This window comes from Eupeodes corollae, chromosome 1 (assembly GCF_945859685.1).
Source record: "Eupeodes corollae chromosome 1, idEupCoro1.1, whole genome shotgun sequence".
Classification (NCBI taxonomy): domain Eukaryota; kingdom Metazoa; phylum Arthropoda; class Insecta; order Diptera; family Syrphidae; genus Eupeodes; species Eupeodes corollae.
In genome coordinates, this window is record NC_079147.1 from 69,236,513 (window position 1) to 69,247,488 (window position 10,976).

General features: G+C 35.9%; 1 long non-coding RNA gene across 1 annotated transcript; it reads left to right on the plus strand.

Moving 5' to 3' along the window:
• Positions 1-10,278: 10,278 nt before the first annotated feature.
• On the plus strand, positions 10,279-10,699 carry LOC129954257 (uncharacterized). Its single transcript, XR_008782673.1, has 2 exons — positions 10,279-10,417; positions 10,493-10,699. It is a non-coding gene; the product is annotated as an uncharacterized LOC129954257 (long non-coding RNA).
• Positions 10,700-10,976: the final 277 nt, after the last annotated feature.

Sequence of the window (10,976 nt, forward strand, 5' to 3'; positions counted from 1 at the left end):
GCCGTTCCGCGTTTTTTCTTCTTCTAGAAGAAACCCGAAGTGCTACCTTGGTTACAAAAAGGTAATGATACGAGTCGATGTTAGCTTGAGGATTAAAACTGTTTAACAATATTTAAAAAAAAAAACCTTTCGATTCCGATATACTTTTTTTGGCTACATTATATAACCCAATATCAGTTTAAATAACTCGTGTCTGTCAAGAAAAAACGGTCGTTAACAAGTCTGTCATGAATCTCAATAAGTCAAGGGCAGCAGACGATTCGTTCATTAGAAGGGTTTTCCTATATACCATATTATAACAAAAATACAATAATATCTGGATCCCATTGGATTGATCACAATTGTTGATTACTTTTTATTAGTATTTAAGCATTATACACTTTTGATATACTTTTGACTTCATTGTACTAATGAATACTTAATTTTTTCAATTTTTTTATAAACCGCAGTATGATAGGAAGATGTAAGGGTACCCGTAAAAGATCTATTACACTTCAATATAAAAGATTTAGCAGCACTTATCATTAAAACTGCCGCGAGAAAAGAAATACCATTCTCTCTTGATTTTAAACGAAATTTGGAGATGTAGACTTCTTTTGCCGTCTCAAAAACTTCTATTGATGTTTGTCTTTTAGTAATTTGAGTCTTTTAAATATTTACACGACTTTTAAAGCACGAAACAAAAATAAAACACGACCTTTTTTCTTCTAGCCTGAGGAAAATTTCAATTAAAAAAAATATCCACCTATAAATGGAATACCCAAGTCTGGAAGTGAATTGTGCCAAGAAATGACACAGTTAAAAAATACAGAATTCCATTTTCCCACTCTTGTGTTAATTCAGATTGGATTACTATACGAGTATCATGTCCCATGGGTAAATATAGGAACAGTTTCTCCAAAGATTTACGTACAGCCTTGTTGGTACTCTTGTTTCATGGTTTTCCAGATGACGATGATGTAGTGGTCGCAATGTACATCCTTTTTGTATATTTCGATAGCAAAGTGAAGGTATGGTGTAACGTGCTTGTAAATTCGAAAGGATATTGCCTTTAAGTTCACACGTTGTGTGTTCGATGGTTTCTTTGTAAAGTTTGTTAATTCCGATATACCTACTGAGCCCTGACCACAGAACACAGGAAGTTTACCTTTGAAAGAAATATATGGTCTGAAAAAATATATGTTATAGGTATGTTGTAACTCTACCGCACTTTAGTCATTTTTTTACCAATGCCTATACCTATGATGAGTGTAAATTAAAATGTGGATTGTTGAAAATAATTAAATTCTGTTCGAAAATATATCAGACCTTCAGCTGATACTGATGCAATTTATGAGGGTACGTGTAAAAGTTGCAATGTTTATCCAGGACAATTTTTTTAAATTCCTCAGTAAAGCCTATGACAATTAAAATAGTAACGTAACTTTGGCATCAATGGGAAGATTTTTTGTCTCACCGAAAAAAATAAATTTTTTAAAAATATTTAAATTTCATTCAGATTATGATAGGTTTTCCTGGGTTACGGGTTAGACCTTTCCAACTCGTGGAAATAAACTCTTGGTTATCAATGATGACTCGTTTGGAATTTTAATTTCGAATTCTATATTTTGATGCTTTTTAAGAGCTCCTACGGAGATTGGTCTTCTTCGTATTTCAAATTCATATAAATTATAGTAGGAAATTTCGTTCTCGTTGATTCTCATTGACTGATGTCACCATTACTATGGAATAAACATTCATACACCAAGGACGCATGGTAATGCTTACCCCATCCGCTACTGATCATCATTAAACACTAACAAAACTTATAATGTTAACCTCAGATATAATATTTAAAAAATATATACTTTAAAACTTAACTAAATGCCTAAGCAGAGCCCTTTCTGTGCTCGCAAATTCTTATCGATGTCATAGCTCGTTTGTCCAAATTGTACAAAATAAACATAATTATCTTTTAGCTTATAATAAATACCACTAGATGGACGAAAACATTCATACATAAAGACGCATGGTACTGCTTACACCATCAACATTCATCTTTAGTCAAAATTATACTTAAAACCATCTTCAGTGCTTGCAGGCTAATATTTATGTCCCTAAAATTTTAAATAATAAATATAAAAAATATAAAAATAATAAAACAACAATAGTTGAAAATTGTGCAGTGCTTTTGGTAAATTGAAAAGGCTATTTTTTGTGATTCGTTATATGGTGATTGCGATGCGAATTCCGTACCCAACTCAATTGAAATAACCTAATATTGTGTGCGGTTTTTTAAATGTGTAAGAGAGTCAACTTTTCTTTTGAAACACCGAACTCAAACCCCAGACAAATTTTGACTATTCTCTCAGTTTGAAATGTTCAATAATTTGTGTTAACAGTTTTGAGCTGTTTTAAAGTTAGAAAAAGTTTCTATTCTATGATTTTCTGTTTTATTCTAAATATTTTGCGATTGCGAAAATTGGCCAGCCCTAAAATAAGAAAAAATAAGCTGTAAACGTTTTTATAACGTCCTTCTGATGTTCAAAATGTTTCATAATTGTTTCAGCAATGTGGGCATATAAACGAGCTATATTTTTACGTTACCATTTTCGAAGTCTCAAAAAACTTTAAAATATTTAGTTGGTCAACTGCTTTCCCCGGTTTTAAGAAAATAATAAACAAGACTTAACGTTATCTAAGGAGCGAAAAATCTATAAACAATCATTATAAGTAAATCGCTATCATCTGTTATCTTCTGACATTTGAAAAGTAAAAACTAAAAATTAAAAATTAAAAGACACACTTTTCAACAACCCATGGAAATAGTTAAAATTCACTACAAAATGGTTAACATTTTGCAGTCAAAGTTCGCAGTTTATCTTAGAAAAGGTTTAATAAATGTGATATTCCTCGAAGATTTGATCATTCGAACATCTAGAACACACAACCATGAATTCTCCTAACTTAAGGTGGCGCTACATTCCGGGGGCGTACCTAGGCCTCAACCAACATGCGTCTCCAGCAAGCTCGGTCCCTAGATAGCTGTCTCCATTTTCGTACGCCAAGTTGGTTGTGGTATTCACCCACCTGCGCTGGTGTCGTTGTCTGTGTTTATAGCGATGCCTAGGTAGACAAAGTCCTTAACTACCTCGAAGTTATAGCTGTCCAAAGTGACGTTTTGTTAAAGGCGTCGTTGTTCACTGTCCTTTTTTGATGACAACATATACTTGGTCTGGCTCTAATTGACCACTAAACCCATCTTCTCCTCTTTTGTAGCAATGCTCAAAAACGCTACACTGAAATCACGCTTTTAATTGGATAGAGGTTTGGAAGATTGTGCCTCTAGTGTTGCCGGTTGAGTTTTGCACAATTCTTTCCAGAACGATATTGAAGAAGTTGCCTTGTCGAAAACCTTTTTTGACATTAAATGCATCGGTGAGATCTTTTCCGACCTTGATAGAGCAGCGTGAATTCTCCATCGTCATTCTGCACAAACGGATAAGTTTGACAGGGATGCCAAAACTAGACATTGCTCTGTAGAGCTCATCTCTATAGATGCTGTCATACGCGGCTTTAAAATCGATAAAGAGATGGTGGGTATCGATTTGAAGCTACTGGGTTTTTTCCAAGATCTGCCGTTGTGTGAAAATTTGGTCGATAGTGGACTTTCCTGGTAGATTAGGATCTATCAGGTTGTTGACGAATAGCTTTAGACGTTAACATAATACGGCAAAAAGGATCTTATATGCAATGTTAAGGAGACTGATGCCTATGTAGTTGGCGCAATTTAGAGGGTCTCCTTTCTTATGTATCGGGCACACTATGCTGAGATTCCACTCATCGGGCATGCTTTCTTCCGACCATATTTTGCAGATGAGTTGGTGCATGCTCCCTACCAAGTCGTCGCCTGCTGCTTTGAAAAGTTCTGCAGCGATGCCGTTAGCTCCGACAGCTTTATTTGACTTCAGTTTAGATATAGCTAGCTTCACTTCGTCCAGGACGGGTAGGCGGAATTGTTGATCTGCGTCGCCTAGGTTGAGTGGTCCTATCTCACTTACAATGGAATTCGGTTCGTCATCGCCGTTATATAATTTGGAGAAGGGGTCTTTCCATTTCTCAAAATAGACTGCGGTTCTACTACGATGTTCCTCTGATCGTCCTTACAGGGTTCGGTTCGTTAACACAGCCATTCAAATATGGGCCTAGGCACTAAACAAATCAATTGAAAAACCCTTTACTTGAAAGACACTCCAGTAATATTGATGCCTTATTGAATTTGCTAGGGGTGGAAAATATGAAAAGTTGCAAGACCCTACCTTCACCGCGTTTTGGGATCATCTGTAACGCCCCATAGATAAATGATTTATTTTTATGACTCTTGTTCCATCCAGTCCTTCTCTGTGGAATTGTGTTACTGGGTTAAAATCTATGTAACGGCTTTGGTTTAAATAGTCTGCCTGAGTGCCAATGTCTATGTTAATAGTGATCTTTATTAGACGTAATGCACCTTTGGCCGCTAGTCCCTTAACTAATATAACGCGTGGGACCAGTGAGACCACTGACTCTAGGGCTGCAGCAGGTTTAGTATTCATGGCACCTGTACATGCAATCATATTCTTAAAAAAATTTAACTGCAGTTATAGAAGTCTACTAACTCTTTTCTTTCTATTTCTTTCCTGTGTAGGGAAACGCCATTAATAGTAAGGCATTACAAAGATGGATTTTTTCATGACCGGTACACACAGTTCAAACCAACACCTGGTAAAAGTGGAAGCGGTTCGGTTAAAAGTTAAGTGGATGAGCAAGTCAGAAGGTGGAAAGCACACGTTTTCTCCGTTTTAAACCGAGTTTTTGCAAACAATGTGCAGCCGATGCCTTCTGAAGCGCCTGAACAAACTAATCCCCGACTCCGCAAGTAAAGATGAGATCGTTGCCGCAGTAAATCACTTAAGAACAACAAAGCAGTAGGAATTGACACAGAGCTTTTACAAGCAGCGCCAATGTCATCAAGCAAACTGCTTCATCCGCTCATAAAAGCTTCCTCCAAGGGAATTTTCGTCAAGCTCCAAAAAAATGGAGATCTTACAAAGTGCGAAAACTGGAGAGGAATTCGCGTTCTACCTGCTGTTTCCAAAATAGTAGCAAAAGTCATGCTGGAACGCATCAGAGAACACCTACGGCCACACTCGGTGCTGAACAAGCAGGATTCCGCACTGGATCCACCTTTATTGATCATTTCAACACCCTGCGGATCATTATTGAACAGTGCGTTGAATATCGATCACCACTACACCTGCTGGTTCATCGACTTAGAGATGGGCTTTGATAGCGTTAACAGGAAGTATATGTGGTTAGCTTTGCGGAGGAGAGGCATCCCAGAAAAACGAATTGCTATTATTACAGCAACATAGGATGAATCCAAGTGCCGCGTTCTACACGATAGTAGGTTGTCAGATGGTTTCGAAATCCGAAGAAAAGTCAGACAGAGCTGTATTCTGTCGCCAATATTGTTTTTGTTGGTGACTAGCGATGTACTGCGCTCAGCTCTGTCAGGTAGCCGAGGGATCCAATGGACTTTGACATCCTATTTAAAGCATTTAGATTACGCGAACGATGTTTGCTTACTCCCTAATAGGATCAAGAATCTCCACAAAATGACAACAAGTTTGGAGAGAGAGAACAGAAGCTGTGGGGCTTAAAATTTATTCCGGCAGAACAAAAATGATCAGCCTCGGAACCCGACCATCCTCTAAAATAAATATTTTCTCGCAACCGGTGGAAAAAGTGAAGAGGTTTCAATACTTTGGTAGTATCGTCTCCATCGAAGGCGGAACTGAACAAGACGTCATCTGCTGCATCGGCAAAACAAAAGCATAGTTCGGTATGTTGTCGAAAATTTGGAGGAATAACTCTAACAGCTTAAGAACAAAACTACGACTGTTTCCCACAAATGTCGAATAGTTCAGCAAAAGAAGAAAGCTGCAAACTTTCGTGAATATATGTCTTCGTAACATCCAAGGGATTTTCTGGCCAAACCGTATATCAAATGAGGTCCATCATAGAAGGACATGGCAGGGGTCCCCAACGGACTTAACAGGTCTGATGACCTATGTAAGTAAGTAAGGTATAAATTTGACTGAAGCCATTAGCCGAGTGTTGAGAAATATTGGAAACAGACCAAGTTATAAGTGTATTCATAAATTTTTCATGAAAAAAAACTTCAAGTAGATAGTCTTGAGTTTGTAATTAAGTACGATTTGTGAACCACCCTGTACATCATTTCAATTCAGTGTCGTGGTAATGATAGTTAGTAGGTCCTTAAATTAGGAGTATTTCTAAATAAGAAGTGCACGCTGATACGTAATAAAAGTTTTCAAGTTTTATGTTTGAATTCATATTCAACCTAAATAAATAAATCTTCTAACTCCCACACGTCCAAATTGTTTTTATAAACCTATTTCATTTTCTCCATAAAGCTTTTAGCTACATTATATCCGTTTAGCTAAAGTCTATTGTTTTGTCCTTCCGTAATTTACATTTCTTAAGAGACCAAAAATCAAGATTTAAAACAACAAGAACTCTCTACGTTAAAGGCAAGTACTTAATTTCTCATAAAACTCTATTTTCTTTTGTCTTTGCCAACATAAAGCACCTTTTAGGTGATAAGGGTTCTTTATACCACTTATATTATCCAACAGCAAGTGAACTGATTTTCTTAGATAATAATAAGTAAGATAAGGTTCTTTTGGAATAAATTAATCTAAGCAGCTTAAAGGTAGGTAACCTATATTACTTAACCACAAAAGAATTTAACCCCATTTTTAAGTGCTGCACATATTTAATAAATGTTCCCTTTTTTGGTTTTCTATTTAACTTTGTGTCTAAAGAGCTTCTTAGCATTCTATACTGGATGCTGGAAAATTATCCCGTAAAACTCATAAACATGTCTTATAAATCAGCTACCTTGCCAATCTTAATTACGAAATTCTTGAAAACTGTTAAACGAGGTGTTTTGCCATTTGTGTAAACAATCATTGATAACATTGGTTTAAGTTTTACAACCACCTGAATGTGATCCTATTTATACCTTCCACCTATACTTTACCTACCTGCTATCACTCCAAGCTCCAAGCCAGACAAACTGCTACACTCCAGTTCATAGTCATACCTAACAATCCCTTAGTATATCACTAATGAATTTGAAGAAAACCCATGTATCCATCAATCAGCCACTTCCATTCCATCCATCCAACTTTTCTCCCCCAAACAAGAGATGAAATTCCTTGGGAAGGTTTTAGGTATAGAATGATGGCATACGAAGTTTACCTCGTCAGGAGCATCTAAATTGAATCGAATCCTGACATGATTTTCTGCCCGGAGGTGATGGTGTTTCCTATCGTTCCGTTGCGTAGCGTCGTTGGTTGGTTGGTTGGAACGTACTCTGGGATTGGGATTATGTGTAACAAAGCTTGTTCTAATGTCTGTGGAAGGAACGAAAGGAAAGGAAAGGCCGAAGGTGCACAGCTTAAAATTAATCTTTTGTTTCTACAATCATAATGACTTTCAGGACTTCCGTTGTTGTGCACGGTTTAAGGATCCATTCTTCGAAGGAGCACATACTGACATGACATTATGAGCGTATTCATGGAGCATGGACGTTGATGTTGAAAGTGGTTAATTTATACCTACCTACTGTAGAATTTATGTTCTTCCTACAACCTAGACATATATCCTTGTATTTTGGAGGATGTCAAACTCCACTAGACCAGAATCACTTAATGAACGTTACCACATTCCAAAGTAGGTAAGTTATACAGGAACCTATCAAGTATAAATTTACTTGTGGTTTTAACCATTGAAGTGTGCCTGTCTTGTCCATCGGAAATTCAAATTGGGAAATTGAAAGATGGTTTTGAAATGAGTTGCATATATTTAATCAACTTAAATTGAGGCTGGTAATTGAGAAGGTAAGGACTGATATTGTTTGCTTTCGTGTGTGAATTGAAGACGGATGATAATTATTTATGTTTGCTTTAATGGTTTTCGCATTGTGTATGATTTAACCGCAAAATTAACATTGCCATCTTAGATTATGTGTATAGCAAACCAATACCCTGTTAAACGTTGAAACCCATCATCTGGAATCCAATCCTGGATATCAATAACTTTCAACAAGGAAAACTCTGATAATAAAACCAAATGAGATGAATTTTGATATTGAGAAAATTCTGTTTCAGAGAGTTTTCGTGCATTTTCCCCAAAAAAATTCTTCACTTATTTCACTCAATCTTCTCTTAAACGTTGAAACCCATCATCTGGAAGCCAATCCTGGATATCAATAACTTTCAACAAGAGAAACACTGATATTAAAACGAAACGAGAGGAATTTTAATAGTGAGAAGGTTTTCGTGCATTTTCCTCAAAAAATTCTTAACTTCTTCCACTTAATCTCCTCTTAAACGTTGAAACCCATCATCTGGGAGCAAATCCTGGGTGTCAATAGCTTTTAATAAGGGAAACTCTGATATTAAAACCAAATGAGAGGAATTTTGACAGTGAGAAAATTCTGTTTCAGAAGGTTTTCTTGCATTTTCCTCAAACATTTCTTCACTTCTTCAACTCAATATCCTCTGAAACGTTGAAACCCATTATCTGGAAGCAAACACTTGATATCAATAACTTTTAACAAGGGAAACTCTGATATTAAAACGAAATGAGAAGAATTTTGATAGTGAGAAAATTCTGTTTCAGAAGGTTTTCGTGCATTTTCCTCAAACATTTCTTCACTTCTTCAAACAATCTTCTCTTAAACGTTGAAACCCATCATATGGAAGCAAATCCTGGGTGTCAATATCTTTCAATAAGGGAAACTCTGATATTAAAACCAAATGAAAGGAATTTTGATAGTGAGAAAATTCTGTTTCGTGCATTTTCCTCAAACATTTCTTCATTTCTTCCACTTAATCTTCTCTTAAACATTGAAACCCATCATCTGGGAGCAAATCCTGGATATCAATACCTTTCAACAAGGGAAACTCTGATATCAAAACCAAATGAGAGGAAATTTGATAGTGAGAAAATTTTGTTTCGTGCATTTTCCTCAAACATTTCTTCATTTCTTCCACTTAATCTTCTCTTAAACATTGAAACCCATCATCTGGGAGCGAATCCTGGATATCAATACCTTTCAACAAGGGAAACTCTGATATCAAAACCAAATGAGAGGAAATTTGATAGTGAGAAGGTTTTCGTGGATTTTCTTCAAAAATTTCTTCACTTCTTCCACTCAATCTCCTCCTAAACGTTGAAACCCATCATATGGAAGCAAATCCTGGGTGTCAATATCTTTCAATAAGGGAAACTCTGACATTAAAACCAAATGAGAGGAATTTCGATAGTGAGAAAATTCTGTTTCAGAGGAATATCGTGCATTTTCCTCAAACATTTCTTCACTTCTTCCACTCAATCTCCTCTTAAACGTTGAAACCCATCATCTGGAAGCAAATCCTCGGTGTCAATAACTTTCAATAAGGGGAACTCTGACATTAAAACCAAATGAGAGGAATTTCGATAGTGAGAAAATTCTGTTTCAGAGGAATATCGTGCATTTTCCTCAAACATTTCTTCACTTCTTCCACTCAATCTCCTCTTAAACGTTGAAACCCATCATCTGGAAGCAAATCCTCGGTGTCAATAACTTTAAATAAGGGAAACTCTGATATTAGAACCATATGAGACAAATTTTGATTGTGATAAAATTCAGACTGAGAATGTTTTCGTTCATTTTCCTCAATCATTTCTTAACTTCTTCCACTCAATCTCCTCTTAAACGTTGAAACCCATTATCTGGAAGCAAACCCTGGATATCAATAACTTTTAACAATTGAAACTCTGACATTAAAACCAATTGGGAGGAATTTTGATAGTGAGAAAATTCAGTTTGAGAAGGTTTCCGTGAATTTTCCTCAAAAATTTCTTCACTTCTTCCACTCAATCTCCTCTTAAACGTAGAAACCCATAATCTGGGAGCAAACCCTGGATAGCAATAACTTTCAACAATTGAAACTCTGACATTAAAACCAAATGAGAGGAATTTTGACAGTGATAAAATTGGGTTGCAGATGGTTTTCGAGCATTTTCCTCAAACATTTGTTCACTTCTTCCATTGAATCTACTCTTTAACGTTGAAACCCATCATCTGGAAGCAAATTCCGGCTCTCAATAACTTTCAACAAGGGAAATTCTGATATTAAAACCAAATGGGAGAAATTTTGATAGTGAGACAATTCTGTTTCAGAAGGTTTTCGTTCATTTTCCTCAAAATTTCTTCACTTCTTCCACTTTTTTGTTCGCCAAGTCCATTGCGCTAAGGCTTTATTATTTCTTCGAAAATTAATTGATTTATGTCCGGATCGGAAATAATAATATTTTCCAGGTAAAATTTGTTTTGCCAATCGATCTAATGATTCTTTCAAAATCTCTACTTTACCATAAATAATGCCACTTAAAGTTTTCACAACACTGAACTGACCGGGATAAGGAGTTCCAGAGAAAACCCAGAGAATACAGACAAATAGAGAAACTCCTACAAGAATAAAAAATGAAATTCTGGCCTTCCTGGGATAAACGCGTGTTTAGAATAATTTCCTGGACCAATATCTCCATAAGTATAGCTTAACTGCGAGTATTTATAATAAAAACGATTCAATAATAATAATCCTCTGCCATGGAATATGGATTTATTATTTATTTATCGAAAATGGAAGAGGAAATTATTATATGCGGTTTGAATGGAAGTTCTTTTATTCGTTGTTGGTTGTTTTATATGTTTTATGAGGTAGAAGGAATATAATTTATTGGAATCAAATAAATGAAATAAATATCGAGAAATCTAATAAAATTCCCAATGTGCTCGTGATGTTGTAGGAGGACGATTATGATGATGAAAAGGGATTAAATAATTGTTGTGGGTCTGTTTTGTTGGTAGGTATATT